Source organism: Neovison vison, chromosome 8 (assembly GCF_020171115.1).
Source record: "Neovison vison isolate M4711 chromosome 8, ASM_NN_V1, whole genome shotgun sequence".
In the NCBI taxonomy this organism is placed as follows: Eukaryota; Metazoa; Chordata; class Mammalia; order Carnivora; family Mustelidae; genus Neogale; species Neogale vison.
Genome location: NC_058098.1, coordinates 30,219,205 through 30,239,397, shown reverse-complemented (window position 1 = coordinate 30,239,397; position 20,193 = coordinate 30,219,205). Strand labels below are relative to the sequence as shown.

The following is a 20,193-nucleotide window of genomic DNA, read 5'->3' as shown; positions in this document are numbered from 1 at the left end:
GATGCATTTGTAACTGGGATTGACTCCTTAATTTCTCTTTCTTCTGTCTTGTTGTTGGTGTATAGAAGTGCAACTGATTTCTGTGCATTGATTTTATATCCCAACACTTTACTGAATTCCTGTATGAGTTCTAGCAGTTTTGGAGTGGAATCTTTTGCATTTTCCACATAAAGCATATCATCTGCAAAGAATGAGAGTTTGACTTCTTGCTAATTCAGATGCCTTTTATTTCTTTCTGTTGTCTGATTGCTAGAGCTAGGACTTCTAGTACTATGTTGAATAGCAGTGGTGATAGTGGAGAGCCCTGCCATGTTCCTGACCTTAGGGGAAAAGCTCTCAGTTTTTCCCCATTGAGAATTATATTCACCGTAGGTTTTTCATAGATGGCTTTGATGATATTGAGGTACGTACCCACTATCCCTACACTTCAAAGAATTTTAATCAAGAAAGGATGCTGTACTTTGTCTAATGCTTTTTCAGCATCTATTGAGATTATATGGTTTTTGTTCTTTCTTTTATTTATGTATTGTATCACTGATTGATTTGCAGGTGTTGAACCAACCTTGCAGCCCAGGAATAAATCCCACTTGGTGTAGTGAATAATCCTTTTAATGTACTGTTGGATCCTATTGGCTAGTATTTTGGTGAGAATTTTTGCATCTGTGTTCAAACAAGGATATTGGTCTGTAATTCTCCTTTTTGATGGGGTCTTTGTCTGGTTTTAGGATCAAGGTAATGCTGGCCTCATAAAAGAAGTTTGGAAGTTTTCCTTCCATTTCTATTTTTGGGAACAGTTTCAGAATAGGTTAATTAATTCTTCTTTAAATGTTTGGTGGAATTCCCCTGGGAAGCTGTCTGGCCCTGGGCTCTTGTTTGTTGGGAGATTTTTGATGACTGCTTCAATCTCCTTACTGGTTATGGGTCTGTTCAGGTTTTCTGTTTCTTCCTGGTTCAGTTTTGGTAGTTTATATGTCTCTAGGAATGCATCCATTTCTTCCAGATTGTCAAATTTGCTGGCATATAGTTGCTCATAATGTGTTCTTATAGTTGTTTGTATTTCTTTGGTGTTGGTTGTGATCTCTCCTCTTTCATTCATGATTTTATTAATTTGGGTCCTTTCTCTTTTCTTTTTGATAGGTCTGGCCAGGGGTTTATCAATCTTATTAGTTATTTCAAAGAACCAGCTCCTAGTTGCGTTGATTTGTTCTACTGTTCTTTTGGTTTCTATTTTAATGATTTCTGCTCTGATCTTTATGATTTCTCTTCTCCTGTTGGGTTTAGGCTTTCTTTGTTGTTCTTTCTCCAGCTCCTTTAGGTGTAGGGTTAGGTTGTGTACTTGAGACCTTTCTTATTTCTTGAGAAAGGCTTATATGGCTATATACTTTCCTCTCAGGATGGAGGCTCATCTTTCTGAGAGAGCTCATTCCTTCTAGCTCTGGTTCTGTGACTCTGTGGTGCCAGAAGTCATTTCAGAAAGCTTGTTTGCTTTCTTGCTCTCTCTCTGTCTCTTTTCTGTGCCTTACTTTGAGATGAGGTGATGATGGTGGAGAGCTATTAGGGGAGATTGGATAGGTTCAAATGGGGGAAGAGCCACTATACTTCCTTTTTCTTAGAATGGTTTGTGAGCAAAGATATCACCCCACTTCACTTCCTCTTACAAGCTTAGACTTAAGAACAAAAAGAAAAGGTAGTGACACAATTGGGTGAAAGAACTCAATAGGGGCAGGAATTGTGTGTGTGTGTTGGGGGAGGGGTGCTTCTAATAGTTGCAGTAGTGGTAGAGGGAGGAAGAGCTGAGCTAGGTAGCTTGCCTTGCTGCACAGCCATAACTTGTAAGTTTCCTGAGGGTCATCTAGAAGCAACAGGGAGATGGAAGTCAGTAGGTAAATGCCGTAGCCTCCTTAACATTTGGGAGGACAGTGTTGAGACTCTTCCACCAGGTTTCTCGGAGTTTCCCATGACAGTAACTGGCTCAACACACCTTTGTATTGGCTTTTCTCTCTCCTCTATCTTGTTTTTCCATTTCTTCACTCCTGTTTCCTGCGATTACCTCCTAAGTAAATTACCTGCATTTCAGCCCTTGAACTTTCTCCCAGCCCTTGAACTTTCTCCCAGCCCTTGAACTTTCTGGGAGAATCCACACGAAGACAGGTATACTCCAGTGCAATTGTCTGAGTGGGCTGTACCACCCCTGGGAAATTGTGCCCCCACTCCCTCCATCTGCAGCTGGTCTCAGCTAATTCTCACATGGGATCCTGAGCAAATTTATATTTTCAGGGCTCTGAGTTCTGTTGGGGTCATTTGGCTTATGGGTGCCAGAAAGGCAGCATGGATTGTTGGTGGCTGAGAACCAGAATCCCTGACTTCTGTTTCTGAGGGTGGACACAGTCTTACCCAAAGCTACCATGCACATAGAAGCCTACACTTCCTCCCACACTTGCACTGTTTTACAGTTGTGTACACACATCCTGCATCAAGGAGCTATTGAGGCCTCTTTGAGCAGGGTCACACCCTATCTAGAGGTCCACGTGTGCTATCAGGACACTTCTTGTAGGAGGAGGCCCAGCAGGAGATTAGGATTATCAAATGAAAGAGTTCAGGGAACACAGGAACACACCTCTGGCTCTCACAGAAATGGTGAGACTCCTCTGCTAACCAGTCCAAAGAATCAAAGCACTGACTGGTCAACACTCGAAAGGGTCATCCAGAGATCTAGATAACCAAGCAGCCAAATCATTGGCCAATATGAGGATGTTTTTCTGGGATAAAGACCACCACTTAACAGATGGATAGTTCTCACTAGGAGGAGAGGATGGACAGAGGGGTTTGGCCGAGGACAACCTTTGAGTTCTAGCTTTTCTTTGAAAGACTGATTTTGCCTTTATTTGTTCACACAGTCATTCAATCAACTTGTATTGAACACCAGACCTAAGATGACAAAAAGCAACCCTTGCTCCCACTACAGTTACCATCCAGAAAGTTGCTGTCCCAAAATTGGTCACTAATATTTGATTTAAAATTACATGTCATTTATTTTCCAGAAGGTAGAGGAGTCTTGAAAGACTTCTGAACATGGAGGTAAGGATGGTTTTCTGAGTAATGGGTTGGAGTGAGGAAAATGCTTTAAAAGAAGTATAATGTAGGAAGAGGATAGAGAGGGCTAAGGTGAGAGGAAATAGAAAGAGGGATATCCTCTGAAGACTTAAGCAGTGAAGCCTTTCCCACACAAGCAACAAGAGCCCATATTAGCTGAGAAAGCCACAACTTGGGGCACTTGGGTGGCTCCATTGGTTGAGTAAATGCATTCAACTCAGGTCATGATCCTGGAGTTCCAGGATCGAGTCTGGCATTGAGCTCCCTGCTTAGCAGGGGTCTGCTTCTCCCTCTGACCTCTCCCCTCTCATACTCTCTCTCCCTCTCAAATAAATATATAAAATTAGAAAGAAAGAAAGAAAGAAAGGAAGCCACTACTTCAAGTCCTGGATGCCTGCTGTTTGGGGTACTCACCTAAGCTGCCTAGATCTCTCTGAATACATCCACGTTCTACCCCCACATGCATTTTGACTAGGTGGGAGAAGTTGGGTACAGTGAGAGGGAAGAAGAACCTTCTGTATCACTAGAAAGATAGGCTCGTGGATCTGCTTATGAAATCCAGCTGGAGATACCAGGAGACCAAAAAATCTGACTTCTCTCCCAAGAGGAACAAGGAACAGTCTACTACTCTCTCTCTCCTGAGTTTCACAAGGACAAAGGACATGGAAACTAAAGCCACTCTACCCTCTACCCTACAACCAGCTTGGACTAGAGAATTTCTAGCCAAGCTTTTTAAACAAACAAATAAAACAGGTTTCCTAACACACGGAGGGTAAAGGAAGCCACAAGAAGGGAGGAGAAAGAGAAGTGAGTTCAGCTTTTCTCACCCCTGTGGAACCTCCTTGGACTAGGGAATATCACCTCTCCCATCAACCATTTCTTCCTAATTGTTTTGCCAATCACCTGCTAGGTCTTGAGGAGACATTGCTCCCATTGTTGAAGGGCTCACATTCTGATAGTGCAGGAAAATACTAGCAAATGGATATGAATCCCAAGTACATCTGGAGCTGAGAGGGACTTGGGTACAGGACCCAGGAGGATTCCTAAAGAAAGACTGTCAACAAGGTGGGGAAAAATAGGACAGCTTCATAAAACGGAGACTCTTGAGTGTTTCTAGATAGGTTTTGCTTTTCTAGTAAAGAGAACAATAAGAACATAGGCACTGAGGGTGAAACATTGTGGTGCTATGCTGGAAATGACTGGAAAAAAAGGGTCAAGTGGGCCCTTTAGAAAAAGACTGTGACATGGGCAGATCTGCATATCCTGAGAATCGATTCACATGGGAATCAACAGGCCAGGAGAGAGATGAGGAGTCCTAGGTACCAGCAAATCAGAGTTGGGAAGGTCCTTCTGGTAACAACTCCCATTGAGAGCTAGCAGTGAGAGAAGAAAAGGGTCCCTGAGGTTCTTGGCCTGAAGGGCAAGGGGGTAGGTGTTGATAGGCAGCATTAGAGGAAGAATGGGTCTCCCCCATCCTTTTGTCACACTCTATAGAGCACATGCTTCCAACCATCGCTTACGGTGGGGGACTAGAACTACCAGGTGACTTCTTGAGATGTTCACTGATGTTTTTGTCTTTCCTTCCTCTTCCCTTGGAAGCTTATTTTTTGCAAAGCAGAAAGCATTTGTCTATAGGCACTTTTCATGATGACTTTTGCTTCCCAAAGTTAAACCACTGAGTTGCTTGTGGTTTATGTGAGGGAAGCCTGGAAGATAGGAAAAGGAAGGAGAACCTCAGAAGGGAACCTGGGGACTGAGCTGTACTCACACACTCAGTCAAGGGACCACAGAGGGGAAGGCTATGAGGCCTCAAGCAGGCTCCCAGCATCCCCAAAGATTTCTGTGGCCCAGGAGTGGCAGAGCCAAGGGGCTAAGAACAGGAGGGTGTCTCCAAAAGAATACACTGCCTATCAAAGAAGAGAGGCATCCACAAGCCTTGATTTTACAGAAAGGTCTGGGCCTTCTTCAAAACCATGATCAATTTCTTGCCTACTCTGTGCAAAGACATGTAGGGCCTGAGGGGACCAGGTCAATACAAATAAACAATGTAATGCACTCTTTCCTGCACATGCCTCTCTCCACTACCTTGGCCGATTCTAGGTAGGTCTCATCTACCACTCTGGTCCCAGCATTCAGTGGAGACGACCTGCTGGAGAGACAAATGGAGGAAAGGGGCGATGCGTATTGTCTTCCCATCAAACTAATGGGCATTCCTGTGCCCTCCGAGATTGGGAGGCTGGGTGCTAGGAAAGAGGTAGTGTCCCAAGCTTTCACCTAAAAAAATGTTTACAGAACACGCAAAAATACTAAACAGATGAGGGAATCGGTCTACCCGCAGCAGCAGCCCGCGGAATTGTACCACCACCCTAGGGGGCAGGGCGGAACGCGGCCAGCGCACCAAGTCCCGCGCCTGCGCACTGCAGACTCTGAAGCCAAGACGCCCTCAGCGAGGTGGGCGGGAGCTGCCCGGGCATCCGGGTCCCTCACCCCGCCCCCGCTGCATGAATGAGAGGTGCGGCGACCGCCCCTCCCCCGCCGGGCCCGCCCCTTGTCGGGGGCCGCCGCGCGCAGTTGGCCGTCGCCACCTCAGCCGCGCTGTGTCCGGACAGACGCTCGCCGCCCTCAGCCTTCCTCCTGCCTCCCGGCGCTGACGGTCCCACACACCCGCCGCCGCAGTCGGCGCGCCCGAGTAAGTGAGGGACCGAGGGCAGGGCGCCGGAGGCTGGGGGCCGTCGCCCCGGGGCTGGGGTTTATGGGACCTGGCGGCTCCGGGCTCGGGATGCTGAAGAAACCGCGGGCCCGCGCCAGCCTCCCCTGTCCACACTCCCGGGCGTTTCGGCGGGGACGGGGAGAGGTGGGAGGGCCAGGCCGGGAGGGACGCGGGGAGGGCGGGGGGGCCACCGGGGCCGGAGGCTGAGTCCCGCACAAAGGGCGGCGCGAGGCTGTCACCGGGAGGTCATAGAGGGAAGGTTCGCGGCGCCCCGCACTCCCCGCTAGCGGGTGCCCGGCGTCGGTCCCCGGGCTGGGGAGGCGGCTTGGATGAGCGCGGGGGCGAGGACGAGGATGGCGAGGACGGCTGCCTCCGCGCTGGCGATGGGAACGCGCCTTGGGGGGCGCGGCGTGGCGGTGTTTTCCTGGTCCCCACCTGCCCCTCCCCTTTCTTTGTGGCGTTTGTCTCGTGCCCGTTTGTCACTGTGGGCATGACTGTGGGCTGGGGTGAGACCTATCGCCTCAGCGTACTCATTAATTAAAGTCAGGTGGTGGCCCTTATCTTTGGGTGGGGGGCGGGTGTGCTTCCACAGGCCGGAGACTTAAGGACCCTTCTTTGTTTCCGGAGACAAAATTTTGTGTGTGCCTGAGTGTGTGTGTGTGTGTGTGTGTCTCCCCGTCCTCGGTGTCCCCTACGAAATGGGTGTCCCCTGCGAAATGAGAATCCGAGATTAAAAAGGGTATGAAGAAAAAGAGATTATTACTTCATCAGACCTTCAGGCAATTCTGTCTCTGGTATTCTTTCAAACAATATTGTATGTTTCTTACTGTAAAACCAGTGCGTTTTGTTCATTGAAAATGAATGTTTTTACAATATTCGTTGAAAAATAATATTCTCATATATCTATATGCCTGGAACACTTTGCTTTTTGGGTTTAGGTAATGGATATATATATATATATATATATATACACATACATAAATACATACGTACATATACATACTCCAGAACATATAGGACACTGCCTTCTGGGTTTAGTTCATTGGTAATTTATTTACTCATATACATATCTACAGAAATACTCCAATATATCCAGGACACTGTCTCTCAGCTCCTCAGTAGAAGCAGATTTTGTTTCTCCCTGTCTCCTTGTGTTAAGAAGGTGGTCCAGCAGGTTCTCTCCTCCTTGCTTTTTTCTTTTGAGTGCTTTGGCAAAGGGTTTTATTGCATATTACCCTGGCATGCGTCCTTGCTTTGATCTGAATTTTCCTGTGCTCTGTTGTCTGGTTGTGTGGCCCAGCTCAATGGCTCCTCTTACAGGACTACTGGAAAACAGAACACCTTTTATCCTTGTCCTCATCCCCAGATAGAGAAGGAAGTTCTGCAGGTTCCCACAGACTTTGGTTCCATGGGTTGGATTGCCTGACTTTGTTTTGGTAAAGTTACGAAGAGTTACAGTTGATGCAGACCATTAAAAGGAGGCATTTGTAGTAGTACCAGTTATTCTTTGGTCTTTCATTTAGACCTTTTTCTTTTTATACCAGATTTTATAAGTTTTAAAATATTGTTGGTTGCATTTTCAGTTTCTTTTTTACCCTTATAATTTTGCAGTGTGATAGGAAATTAGCTAAACTTGTATGTAAGAAATTTCTAAAATAGAATTTTTTTTTAAGATTTTATTTATTTATTTGAGAGAGAGCATGAGAGGGAAGAAGGTCGGGGAAGAAGCAGACTCCCCTTGGAGATGGGAGCTGGATGTGGGACTGGATCCCGCAACTCTGGGATCATGCCCTGAGCTGAAGGCAGTTGCTTAACTAACTGAGCCACCCAGGTGCCCCCAAAATAGATTTTTATTATGATCTTTTGGTTGAAATAGTGGTGGTAAAAAAATTAAGAGGCTCTTATTGGGTGATCTGAATAATTGAATTGGTTAAGTTTTAAGATTCTCTTTAAGATTATTCTTTAATCATGTGTATTTTAATGCCTGGTAGTTTTTAGTGCAAAATGAAATCCAAACTAAGCAGTCTTCCACAGCATCTGTTTATGAATATTCCCGCTATTAAAAACATTTGCTTTTGATTTGAAGGGGAAATTTGCCATTGGTTGGATAGGAATGTATTATTCTTGGTAAAAGTCTTAACTTATGTTAGCATGGTCAAATTCTTCTCTTGTAGATGTTAAAATTAGTAAAGGTTGATTTTCAATTTGGAGAACTTTTGGTTTTATGATGAAGAATTTAAATAAAATTTTAATGTCAGTGAACTTAACTCAAAATAAGTTAACTTAAAAACAAGGGCTTCATAAACTAGTGTGAGTAATACTGAAGCAACCCCAATAATTTATAACTGCCTGCGTGAGATTTTTTTTTTTTTTGGGGGGGGGAATTCCCTTAAACCATAAGGGGAAGTCTTAGATAAACAGAGTAGTATAACCGGAATTATCACTGAAACAGGCTTGCATAGTACCACAGTATTGTGGAACTTCATTTTGCAAGAGTGACTTAACTATTGTTTGTATCAAGAAAGGAACTTAAAAACATCCTGACCTTTTTATTCAGCATTCTGTTAATAAAATTCTTCACCAACCCATACTTCAGCATTTCTGTAGTATGATGTTTGAAGAAAAATTCTGAAGTAATTTCTCTATCATGAAAATAGATTAAATTATGCTAAGTGCTGTTTTAGTAGTAAATATATTCTTTATATTAGCAATACTAATACTGTTACGTCAGTGATGGTGATAGCATGTATGGTAACTCTTTGTTACCCCAAACTGCAATATTTTATTTCCCCAACAATATCTGATAACAAAAAGTAGAGCTCTTTTTCCTTGGAGCATTTTCTATCAATAATGGTTTTCTGTTCAAATAACAGCTTATTCTAAAAATCAATTAATAGGGCACCTGGGTGGCTCAGTCGGTGGAGCATCTGCCTTTGGCCCAGGTCATGATCCCAGGGCTTTGGAAGTCGAGTCCCTTATTGAGTTCCCTGCTCAGGGGGGAGTCTCTGCTCTCCCTCTGCTCCTCTCCCCTGCTTGTGCTGGCTTGCTCGCTCTGTCAGTGTGCATGCATGCAAAAATAAATAAAGTCTTTTTAAAAATAAAATGAAGTCAGTAATAAAGTAAAGTTATAATATATTAACTTATATGAAATTGCCATTTTTTAGATTGGGGAGTAGTGAAAAATCAGCAGTTTTAGAATGTTGAATTGCTTTCAACTCTCAACAGTTCCTTCTAGTATTTTCCTTTATATTTACTTCGTTTTTGATGTTTAAACTTATTTATTGATTTTCCGTCTTTGGACATCATCTGTGGGCTTCTATTTTGTATATGTGCTGCCGAAGCGAGCACTGTGGACTTCTATTTTGGAAGTTGAGGACTTCGTTGTCCTTCATAAGTTCCCAGTCAAGTTCCCAGTCAAGTCAGTTCTACAGTTCCCAGTCAAGTCAGTACTCAGTATTTATATGACTGTGACTATGTACCTGTTATTCACAGATGAGCCATGTAGTGTACTAGTATTACATTTTCTATATTGTACTTTTGTTTCTCTAAATTAAATAATTTCCTCTCTTGTTTTTCACTTGATTTGTTTTCTCAGTCACTGACTCATCCTCAAATTCTGACAGAACTGATAATCTTTCAATATTTTCAGGTAATATGTTTCATTTATTTTTCATATCTGTCATCCAGGACTTCCCTTCGTCATCATCTTGGGAATTCTTTTTGCCTTCCTCCTGTGTTGGATTCTTTATTTCCTGAATCCTATGGCTTCCTTATTCTGTTGTACCTTCCAGAGACAAGGAACATACAAACTGAAATTCTTCCTAAATTCAGAAGTTGCATATCTGGAAATGTCTTCATTTAACCCTCACTTGAATAGTGGTTTAGCTGAATATTGAATTCTAGACTGAAAATTAGTGTCCCTCTTTTGAAGTCATTGTTCCATTAGCTTCTGGTGTTGCTGTTAAGAAGTCCAATCCAAGTCTAATCCCCATTCTTATTTTTCTCCCACTCTGGAAGATTTTAGGATCTTCTGTTTTAGGATCTCAGTTACCACATAGAAAGTTTCTTTAAGCAATGAAATGCAGTCACCTCAGATGTACAAGAAGAATATCAGGTTCATTTAAAAAAATCTCCCTTAGGAAGTAGCAGAAACATTCATGACCAAATAGAAATAATCTTTAGGCTTCATGATTAAATATGTCATGACTAAATATGACAAATACATTATTTACAAGAATTTCTGTTGTGAGGTGGAGACAAATGGAACTGTAGACCACAGCTTGATTGGACATCATTAGTGACTGTGACATGGATACATATGCTCTTGGATACATTTTTTTTTTTAATTTTTTAGCCAGGATTTATTTTTTTCTATTTATAGCTGTTTTATCTATCATCTGGTTTTTCCGTGAGTGCACATAAGTGGTTGACTATTAGAGGACTTCAGATTCATGACCAGAAATCTGAAGTGGACTCTCAGCACTGCCCAGGAAAGCAATCAGATTCCTAATATCTTTGCCTATAAGTATTTAATAATTTCTTTCCACTCTTTAAACTCATGAGCAGCCCACCCTTCCCCATGCAATAAGTAGGCTTCATATTTCGTTGAGGTTTAGAAGTTAGAGAGATACCACTCAACTTCCACTCACCAAATCTAGAAATCCACCTTCCTTAGGGCCCATGTTTTATGTTCTCCTCCTATGAGAGGCCAGCTTCCCCACCTTCTATATTCCCCCTCATACCTAATCAAGGACTTACTCCTGAATTTATGACTCATTTACATCATCACCAACTCTCCAAGCACTATCCATGAGCTCTGATGTTGCCCATCTTTAAAAATAATTTTAAAATTATAACAAAATTAAAAACAGCTTCCCCCTGGGGGTGCCTGAGTGGCTCAATGGTTTAAGCCTCTGTCATCTGCTCAGGTCATGGTCTCAGGGTCCTGGGATCAAGCCCTGCATCGGGCTCTCTGCCCCGCGGGGAGCCTGCTCCCTTCCCCCTTCTCTCTGCCAAAAAAAAAATAGTAAATAATCTTTAAAAAAAGTAAAAAAAAAAAAAAACAAACTTCCCCCGACCTCCCATCCATCCTTTTCATTTACCTTCATAGTTAAATGTTTCAAAAGAGAAATATAGGGGCACCTGTGTGGCACAGTGTATTAAGCCTCTGCCTTCGGCTCAGGTCATGATCTCAGGGTCCTGGGATTGAGCCCCACATCGGGTGCTCTGCTCAGCGGGGTGCCTGCTTCCCCCTTGTTCTCTCCCTGCCTCTCTGCCTACTTGTGATCTTTCTCTCTGTGTTAAATAAATAAAATCTTAAGAAAAAAAAGAACTATACATTTCCTTCCTACTGCCTTTAAAATGTATCACTCTAAAATTCTGTTAACTGATTTTTTTTTAATTTAGCTCTTGCTTTTTAAAAATTTCTGATAAGAAAATCAGTGTTTGTTAATTTTCTTTTAATTACCACTTTTTAAAAAAGATTTCTTTATTTTAGAGAACATGAGCAAGCATGAATGGGGGAGGGGCAGTGGGAAAGAATATCAGGCCGACTCCCTGCTGAGCATGGAACCTGAGGTGCTTAATCCTAGGACCCTGAACTCATGACTTGAGCCAGAATCAAGAGGTGGGCATTTAACTGACTGAGCCAACCAGGTGCCCTTAATTACCACCTTTGCCATACTTAGTGTTGAAAAAATTACAAAGACTGTATTAATGATTGAATTTTTTCCTACATTTCCTTCTTTTATAAGTATAACTTAATGCTGGCAGTTGTGCACCCAGATTCTTGGAGTAAGACAACTTGGAGTTGAATTCCAGCTCTTGCAGTTTAGCCATGTGACGTTGGACAGGTTTCCTGATGACTCTGTTTCTCCATCTGCAAGATGGAAATAATAGTACCCACCTCATATGTTTCTTGTGTATATCAAATAATACATAAAATGCTTAAAGTCAGTACTTGGTATGGGGGTAAACACACTGAAAACTATAATTACAGTTATTATTTGTATAGCCTTCTCCAGTTTCTAATATTTGATCTAATATTTTTGCTCAGAGTATTTCTATGTCATAAGGTTTACTGGCTATAAAAGCAACTCAGTTGTTGTTGTTTTGTTTTGTTTTATTGGTTTTTTTTTTTTTTAAAGATTTTATTTATTTATTTATTTGACAGAGAGAAATCACAAGTAGATGGAGAGGCAGGCAGAGAGAAAGAAGGAAGCAGGCTCCCCGCTGAGCAGAGAGCCCGATGCGGGACTCGATCCCAGGACCCTGAGATCATGACCTGAGCCGAACGAAGGCAGCGGCTTAACCCACTGAGCCACCCAGGCGCCCCTGTTTTATTGTTTTAATTGCTTGTCTTTCTATTCCCATATTCATAATAGATTAGTGATAGATTAGTAAAATGATCTACAATGGACAGATGAGCTCCCCCCTCCTTTTTTTAAGAGAGGGGAGAGGGAGGCGGAGGGAGAGGAAGTAAGAGAATCCCAAGCGCGCTCCCTGCCCAACACAGGGCTCTGTCTCACAACCCTGAGATGACCTGAGCCAGAATCAAGAGTCCAACGCTTAACCAACTGAGTTACCCAGAGTTCTGACAGATGAGCGCTCTATAGCACTTCCCAATAATTTGGTCACTTGATAAGTCCTTTTGACCACTTAATAAAATATTTTTATGTCAAGCCAAGTCCTGTTCTTTATTTGGCTTGCCTGGAGGAGAGGTCCTTTCTTCATGTTACTCCAGATTAAGTTTACTCATTTCTAGAAATGGAACCTTTAAAACACCCAATATCATCACTAACAGATTTTTTTTTTTTAATTTTAATTAGCTATAAGGAAAAAAAAGCAGCTGGAAGACACTGCTGTTTTCACTTACTAGTTGTCTGGGAAGATAAGTATATGTAGCAATAAAAAGTCTACTTTTAGGGCCACATGAAGGATACAGACAGGCTCTGTAGAAGTTCAGAGTAGTGAGGGTCATGTTCAACAAGCCCTACAACTTTTCTATGCGTTAAATTGTCTGTGTAGCCTGTTTCCTTCTTATTTGGCCTGATGTTTATTTTGGAAGTTTGCTTAATAATCATGGGAATAGTTTAGATTTTAAGATAGATAATATACAAAGTAAAATTGAGAGCAACTTTTAACTTTAGAAATTATTTCTTGAAGTAATTGACTTAACAGTTATTCTGCCTTTTTCTTTTCTTATCTAGGTAGGCAGTGGGGATCCCTCCAATTATCTGAGCATTTCAGACATCAGAGTGTAGTGCTGGGTAAAATGAGGGTTCAAAAAGAATGCCAGATGGTTTGAAAGGAATTGTGAGCACTCCAACTAGTGCAGCCCATCGAAAGCCAGCTGGCTGAGTTTCCTCTGCTTTGGAGGTAGGAACCAGACACGTTGTTCCATGCCAGCTGGCCCAGGAATAGCTGGCCAGTGGCCTTACTTTGGGTTGGCCATTCCTGGGAAAACCAGCCCTGAGAACAGTCTGACACCAGAGAGTTGCTCTGTGCCTCCATGGTACTCCAGAGAGTCAGAGCAAGCCTGAGTGGCAAGGAAAGAAAGCCACTTTTTAGATACCATTACAGGTGACCCTCACCTTAAGTTGTAAATTTGCTCTGAAAAAGTGAAATGCAGCTTGAATTTTTATGCATTCAGTTCTGCTAGGTATACTAGAGTTGCTTACTATCAAAGTAACTGTAGTGAATGTTTTTATATTGTAAATAATTTCCAGTTTACCTGCTTACCAAGTTCCTTTTTTTGTTGACTTTTCTTAAAGTGAGATTTGCCTGTTCTTTTCATTGTCATCTTCTAATGTTTTGGACATTCAGGTTAGTAAATTTTCATGTCATATAGCTTGCTTCTGTATAAATCATAGACTTCTATGGAAGTTTAATTATGTATGTTGCCTTAAATCTGTGTCTCATTTTGTTGTTTATGTTTTCCCAACTAAGCTAGTGTTCATATCAGATTTAGTTCTTCTATTAGCAAACTTAATGTCAGAATAATTTAACTGAGAAGGAAAGAAGTGCAGATATGGCACTACAAGTGTAAACATTCAATTCATTTGATGACAGTGCTTATTTAAGAATTCTAAAAATAATTTTGCCACAGTCTGTCAGTATGTTTTATGTTACCTTCAAAAAATTTTTTTGAGTTTAGAGAGTGAAAGGTGCTGCGTTATCTATGTTTGTTAGGTTCATCTAGATAAATAAAAAAATTATGATCTTCTTATATTCTTTATTGTTCTCTCCCAACTCTGGGCATGAAAAATTATACTCAGTTATATAAACTTCAGATAGAACCTAGGTGTTCTATCCAAATAGGCTCCTCATCTTGAACTGAAAGAAAAAGTTTGGCAGATAGTGAAACATCAAAGTATGAGCTAATGTAGTTTATAGGAGATGGGTAGGAAGGGAAATCAAAGATGAGGGCTTTCATTTTTTTCCTTTAGTGCGAAAAAAATTGCAAAGCTTCTTCAGAAATATGCTAGAAATCTCAGGGTTGGCTATACTTAAAGTTTTTACTTAAACTTATTTTTCCTGAAAACGGGCCAGAATGAATTTTTGTGGGAGTGAGAATGGTTTTTTTAAATCATAGAACAGCATATCAAAAGCCAGGGACAATATTATACCTGGAAAATCATCATTCATCTTAGCTGACCTTTACTAACTACCTTTTATGACAGTAGTTTTACGTGCATTGCTTATTTGCTTCTTACAGCAACCCTCAAATAATTGTTTATGAATGATAAAAGGTCAAAGAAGTAACCTGTTCCAGTTTACAAGGTCAGGAGCCAGATTTAAAACCCAGGCTTTCATCCTCCACCTCACCACATGTTACAGTTGGTGATATCAGCTTTCACAGGAATATAACTCTTTCCTATTCAAATGCTATCCTGTACTGGCACTTTCAGAAGACTATTGATAAAGGATATTCAGAGACTGTTGCAGAAAATAGCAGGAGAATAAGGAGGGATTTGGTGAGCCTCTCTACATCTTTTTAATCTCTTCTGATGCTCTTGAAATAATTAACCATTGCAGAACTGCAATAAACAAAAAAATGAAGTAAGTAAAAATGACTAGGAGGGTCTCTATAGTTTCCTAGTGTTGTCATAACAAATTACAACAAAATTTATGGCTACAACAGAAATTTATCCTCAATTCTGGAAGCCAGTATGAAATCAAAGTGTCAGCAAGGCTGCTGCATCCTCTCCAAAGACTCTAGGAGACAATGTTTCCTTGCTTCTTCCAGCTTTTGGTGGTTCCACACATTCTTTGGTTTAGTTACATAATTCTAATCTCTGTTTCTGTTTTCATATGGCCTTCTCTTCTTTCTCTCTTAAAGACACTGTCATTGGAGTTTGGGTCCACCTGGAAAATCAAAATGATCTCATCTCCAGATTCTTGATTACATCTGCAAAGACCCTTTTTCCAAATATGATCATATTCACAGGTTCCTCAGGTAAAAATGTGGACATATCTTTTGGGGGGCCACCATTCAGCCCACTACAGGGAGTAAGAACTTCTTTGGTAATACTTTTCATTTCCACTGTTAATATCACGCAGAATACCAGATTAGAGAAGCATTTGGTGTAGACCATGATACAAAATGGGGAAAGGTGGACGCCTGGGTGGCTCAGTGGGTTAAACGTCTGCCTTCAGCTCAAGTCATGATCTCAGGGTCCTGGCATCGAGCCCCACATCGGGCTCTCTGCTCGGCAGGGAGCCTGCATCTCCCTCTCTCTCTGCCTGCCTCTCTGTCTACTTGTGATCTCTCTCTCTGTCAAATAACTAAATAAAATCTTTTTTAAAAATGGGGGAGATGGGGTGTCTGGGTGGCTCAGTGGGTTAAATATGGGGGGGGGCGCTTGGGTGGCTCAGTGGGTTAAAGCCTCTGCCTTTGGCTCAGGTCATGATCCCAGGGTACTGGGATCGAGTCCCGAATCGGGCTCTCTGCTCAGCAGGGAGCCTGCTTCCCCTCCTCTCTCTCTGCCTGCCTCTCTGCCTACTTGTGATCTCTCTCTCTGTGAAATAAATAAATAAAATCTTTTTTTAAAAATGGGGAAAGGTATTGGAAGTATAGGATAGAAGACAAATTCAGAGGAAAGTTTAGGGAATCAAAGAAGATTTCATGGGGGTTATATTGCTTATGACAGATCATGAAGAACAGATAGATGGTTGGGATAGCCTGGAATGTGCAGATAGTGGAAATACTCAGAACAAAGATAGCGAGTCATATTCAGGGAACCATAACTAATGCATTTGAGTAAAGTGTGGTGCTTAGAGAAATAGTGGCCAACAGGGTTGAAAAGTCCGAGCTAAATTATGGGAGGCAGTTAGTATTGAGTTGATGAATTTGTACTTTGTTAAGAGTTGCTTATCCATGAGAACACTGTATTACAAAGGTTTCTAACAGGGGCCTTCTGAGCTATGATAAAACCTTTGAAAAAAATCTACATTTTTCTTTCTATAAAAAGATTTTCAGAGGGATTCATAACTCTAAAAAGAGGTTAAGAACCTCTGTTAGAAATGAAATGTTTTATGCTTTGAAGATGTTTCTGGAAGATTATTGATTTTCCATTTGGTTTACTTTGAACGACTTGGAAGATAAGAAAATGGAGTTCCAAAAAGCTTTAGCACTCTTATGTGGAATATCTTATGAATGTTGTATACTAAAAGTTAAAATACTGGGTCAGGAGGGATGTAAACTAGGTCCAGGGTTCTTAGGAAAGTGATCAAATGATTACACAAAAAGAAAAATTCATAATATTCAGTTCAAAATGCAGCTGTGACTTCTGTTTTCTGTATCTCAATTGTCTGTATTTCAATTCACTATCATTTAGAATTCCAGAATTATATAAAAGCATGACACAGTTCTGAGGAGAGGAAACCGACAGCTGCGTTCTTAAGGGTTTTTTTGGTTTGGTTTTGTTTTTAATGTATTCTTTGAAACTGCTTGTTCTCTGCTGTGGGTTTTCTGTGGAATAATCTATTTCAGGAATAAAACAGTATATTACATAGCTGCTTGAATATCTTTGTCCATTCAGTTTGCTATAACAAAATACCCTAGCCTGAGTGTCTTAGAAACAACAGAAATTTCTCACAGTCTTGAATACTGGAAATTCAAGATCAAGGCACCAGCAGATTCAGTGTCTAGTAAGAATACACTTCCTCATGCATAAATTGTACTTTTTCATTGTCTTTTTGCTGTGGCATCAAGTGGTGGATAAGATCTAGGGAGCTATCTCGGCTTCTTTTGTAATGGCACTAATTCCATTTATGAGGGCTTCATCCTCATAACGTAATCACCTCCAGATACCATCACACTGGGGATGAGGTTTCAATATATGAATTAGGGGTTAGGAGATACAAACATTCAGTGTATAGCACTGACCATATTATATAAGGAGAAAATCAGTGCTTTACCGTATAACTCAATTTCTAAATAATCAATCAACTGCCATTGATTTTTGTTTTTATTAATCCATTTATTTTCTCTCTGAGATTAGTATTACTTAATAGGTTTACCTGTACTGTTGTTCAGGCTTCTCTGCAAATGAGGTTCTTCTTTTTCATTTTTTTTTTATTATACAAAATTGTAAATACACTCAGAAGTAGACAAATAGTACAACATACTTCCATATGCTCATCACTCAGATGTTCAGCTGTTACCAAGGTTTTGCCACATCTGTTTCATTTATCCTTTTTTTCTTTCACTTTCATTTGCTGAAGTATTAAGCAAATCTCCAGCATTTCAGTATATGTATCCTGACATATTTCTAAATGCCTCTCTAAAAAAAAGTAAAGATGTTTTTATTATAGAACCGAAATGCCTTTTTCACATAAAATTAACATTTACTCCTTGGTGTCATCTAATAGATGGACCCAGTTCACATTTGCCTGATTGTCTCAAGAATACCTTTTTTAGCGATGCCTTGTTCATATCAGGATTCAGAGTCCCTGGAGACCATATTTGATTATTTTGTCTCTCATGTCTAATTTGATCTAGTGATGTTCCTATTCCCACCCTCTCTCCCTACCTTTTTTGGTGTATCATGGACTAGTTGTAGGAGCTGGGTCATTTGTCCTACAGAATTTCTCACATTTGGAATTTGTTTTATCATGGTGTCAATTTGTTGGTCTGTTCCCTGTATTTTCTACAAATGGAAGTGACCTCTAGAGGCTTGACTAAAATCAGACCTCAGTGTTTTGGCAAGAATGTTTGGGAGGTCACTAATATTACATCACATCCAGAGGCCTGCTGTATCTGGCAACACCACTTGTAGTAATGCTACAATGCAAGACCCCACTGATGGTCATGTCAGTATTAGATATTTCATCCATTGTGGTTGAATGGTGATTTTCTTATTCTTTTATCTCTTCCACATTTATTAACAGGAATTCTGTAAAGAAGACTACCTCATCAAGCAGGGTTATTTGGGGTTACCCTGATATATGCTTTGTATGAGAGACTGTCAGTTACTTTTATAATATCGTTTTCTTGATAAAAGATAATGAGTTTGAATCAGAATAAAAAGAATTGCATTTATCTTCTGTTTTAATGAATTTACAATGAAATTCTGAGTACTATAGAAAATGTGAATAAGTACTCTTACCAATTGAGAATGTGGACTCTAGTTGCTCTGAAAGTTAAAGGTGTATATGTGGAAGCCTGTTATAGACTAGACTTAAGCAGTGGAAAGAGTGTTAGATTAGGATTAAAAAATCAGGGTATTTCCAGAGTCTATTTGGCCCAGCCTCTGAATGTCAGATCATACATTCTTAGGCTGAGCATTTTGTGTATGTGTCCCTAAAATATTGTCAGTGTTTTCATGAAATTGGGTATAGACTAAAGAAATCAAAGTTGTATATTATAGAATTAATGCGTAAGTAGCTTTAGAGACAGGGAGAATTCTTCATTGAATAGCTTTCTTTTTATTTAAATTGTGCTTTACAGGAGTCATTTGATCACCGTTTCTCAGAATAACCTCTTGTTTAACTTCATGTCTTCATGTAAGAAGCAGCAAAACTACTGAATAAAGTCATGCTGAAAAGAGCCTTACTTATTTGTCCTGCTCTATTTTTCCTTAAGCCAAACTGTTTTCATTCAGCTTCTGAATTTGTTTATTGTGGGGAAAGTAACCTTGATATCAAATAAAGATTAAAGAGATGCCTGAGTGGCTCAGTTGGTTAAGCATCTAACTTTGGCTCAGGTGATGATCTTAGGATCCTGGGATCCAGCCCAACGTTGAGCCCCACGTGGAGCCCTGCCTTGGGTTCCAGTGTCAGTGGGGAATCTGCTTCTCCCTCTTCCTCTGCCCCCCCCGCCCCCACATTCATGCAATCTCGGTCTCTCTCAAATAAATAAAATCTTTTTTTAAAAAAATGAATAGTCTGGTGTTCTTAGCTCAGTGACCATCTCTAGAGAGCCTCTAAGGTTATTTGAGAAGGCCATTAAAAGTATGTGGTAGGGGACGCCTGGGTGGCGCAGTTGGTTGGACGACTGCCTCCGGCTCAGGGCGTGATCCTGGAGTCTCGGGATCGAGTCCCACATCAGGCTCCCAGCTCCATGGGGAGTCTGCTTCGCTCTCTGACCTTCTCCTCGCTCATTCTCTCTCTCACTGTCTCTCTCTCTCAAATAAAAAAAAAAAAAAAAAATCTTTAAAAAAAAAAAAAGTATGTGGTAGTATGATTTCTCCTAGGCAAACTGCTATGATTATGCTGTTTATTTTTAAGTAATAATACTGTGGTTTTTTTCTGAAAGATAAAGAATGCTATTACAAAAGGATACCTCAAAAGACCATAGATAAGATCAGTATACTTATTTTTAGTCAGTTGAGCTAAGCACCAAAGCTAATTTACTCCTCATCAGGTTTTTTAAATTGTTTTAGTACTGAAATTACATTTTCCCCAGGTTTCAGCACCAAAAACCCCAAAAAACAAAAACAAGAAAAACCCAGTACATTTTCCTGCCTGTAGAACAGATGCCTGTGGAATACCTACTCTCTCTAAGTCATTGCACTTGCTCTGTAGTACAGTTGATTTCACTGTTTGGATGAAGATAGTTTTTTTTTTTTTTTTTTTTTTTTTTTTAAAGAACCCTCTAGGAAATTGTGTTTCAACAGTTACCTCCTCACCCTCATTTAATGCAACCAGAAGCCTTGGGGCCTAGACCCAACCATGCAGCCTTTGTCCTGTTCCCTTGTTTATTAAGTGCTACGTGGGCTGGAAAGTGGTGGACCACTGGGATTAGTGGGGTTAAAACTATGTTCTTTGGAGGCCACAAAACTTATACATTCTCCTTTCTATCCTCTGCTAGACACAAAGGTGGCTTTTGTCTTTTTAAGACTATTTCAATTATTTCATCCAGCATGCTGCTTGGATTTACCATCTTA

The 20,193-nt window shown here is 40.8% G+C and overlaps 1 protein-coding gene across 1 annotated transcript in view; it reads left to right on the top strand.

Moving 5' to 3' along the window:
• The first annotated feature begins 5,680 nt into the window (after window positions 1–5,680).
• The window catches only part of RNF24 (ring finger protein 24), a 103,556-nt gene continuing 89,043 nt past the window's right edge, over window positions 5,681–20,193 (top strand). Inside the window, exon 1 of the mRNA XM_044263392.1 lies at window positions 5,681–5,782. The gene's annotated coding sequence lies outside the window, so the exon portion shown is untranslated. The remainder of the gene's footprint in view (window positions 5,783–20,193) is intronic.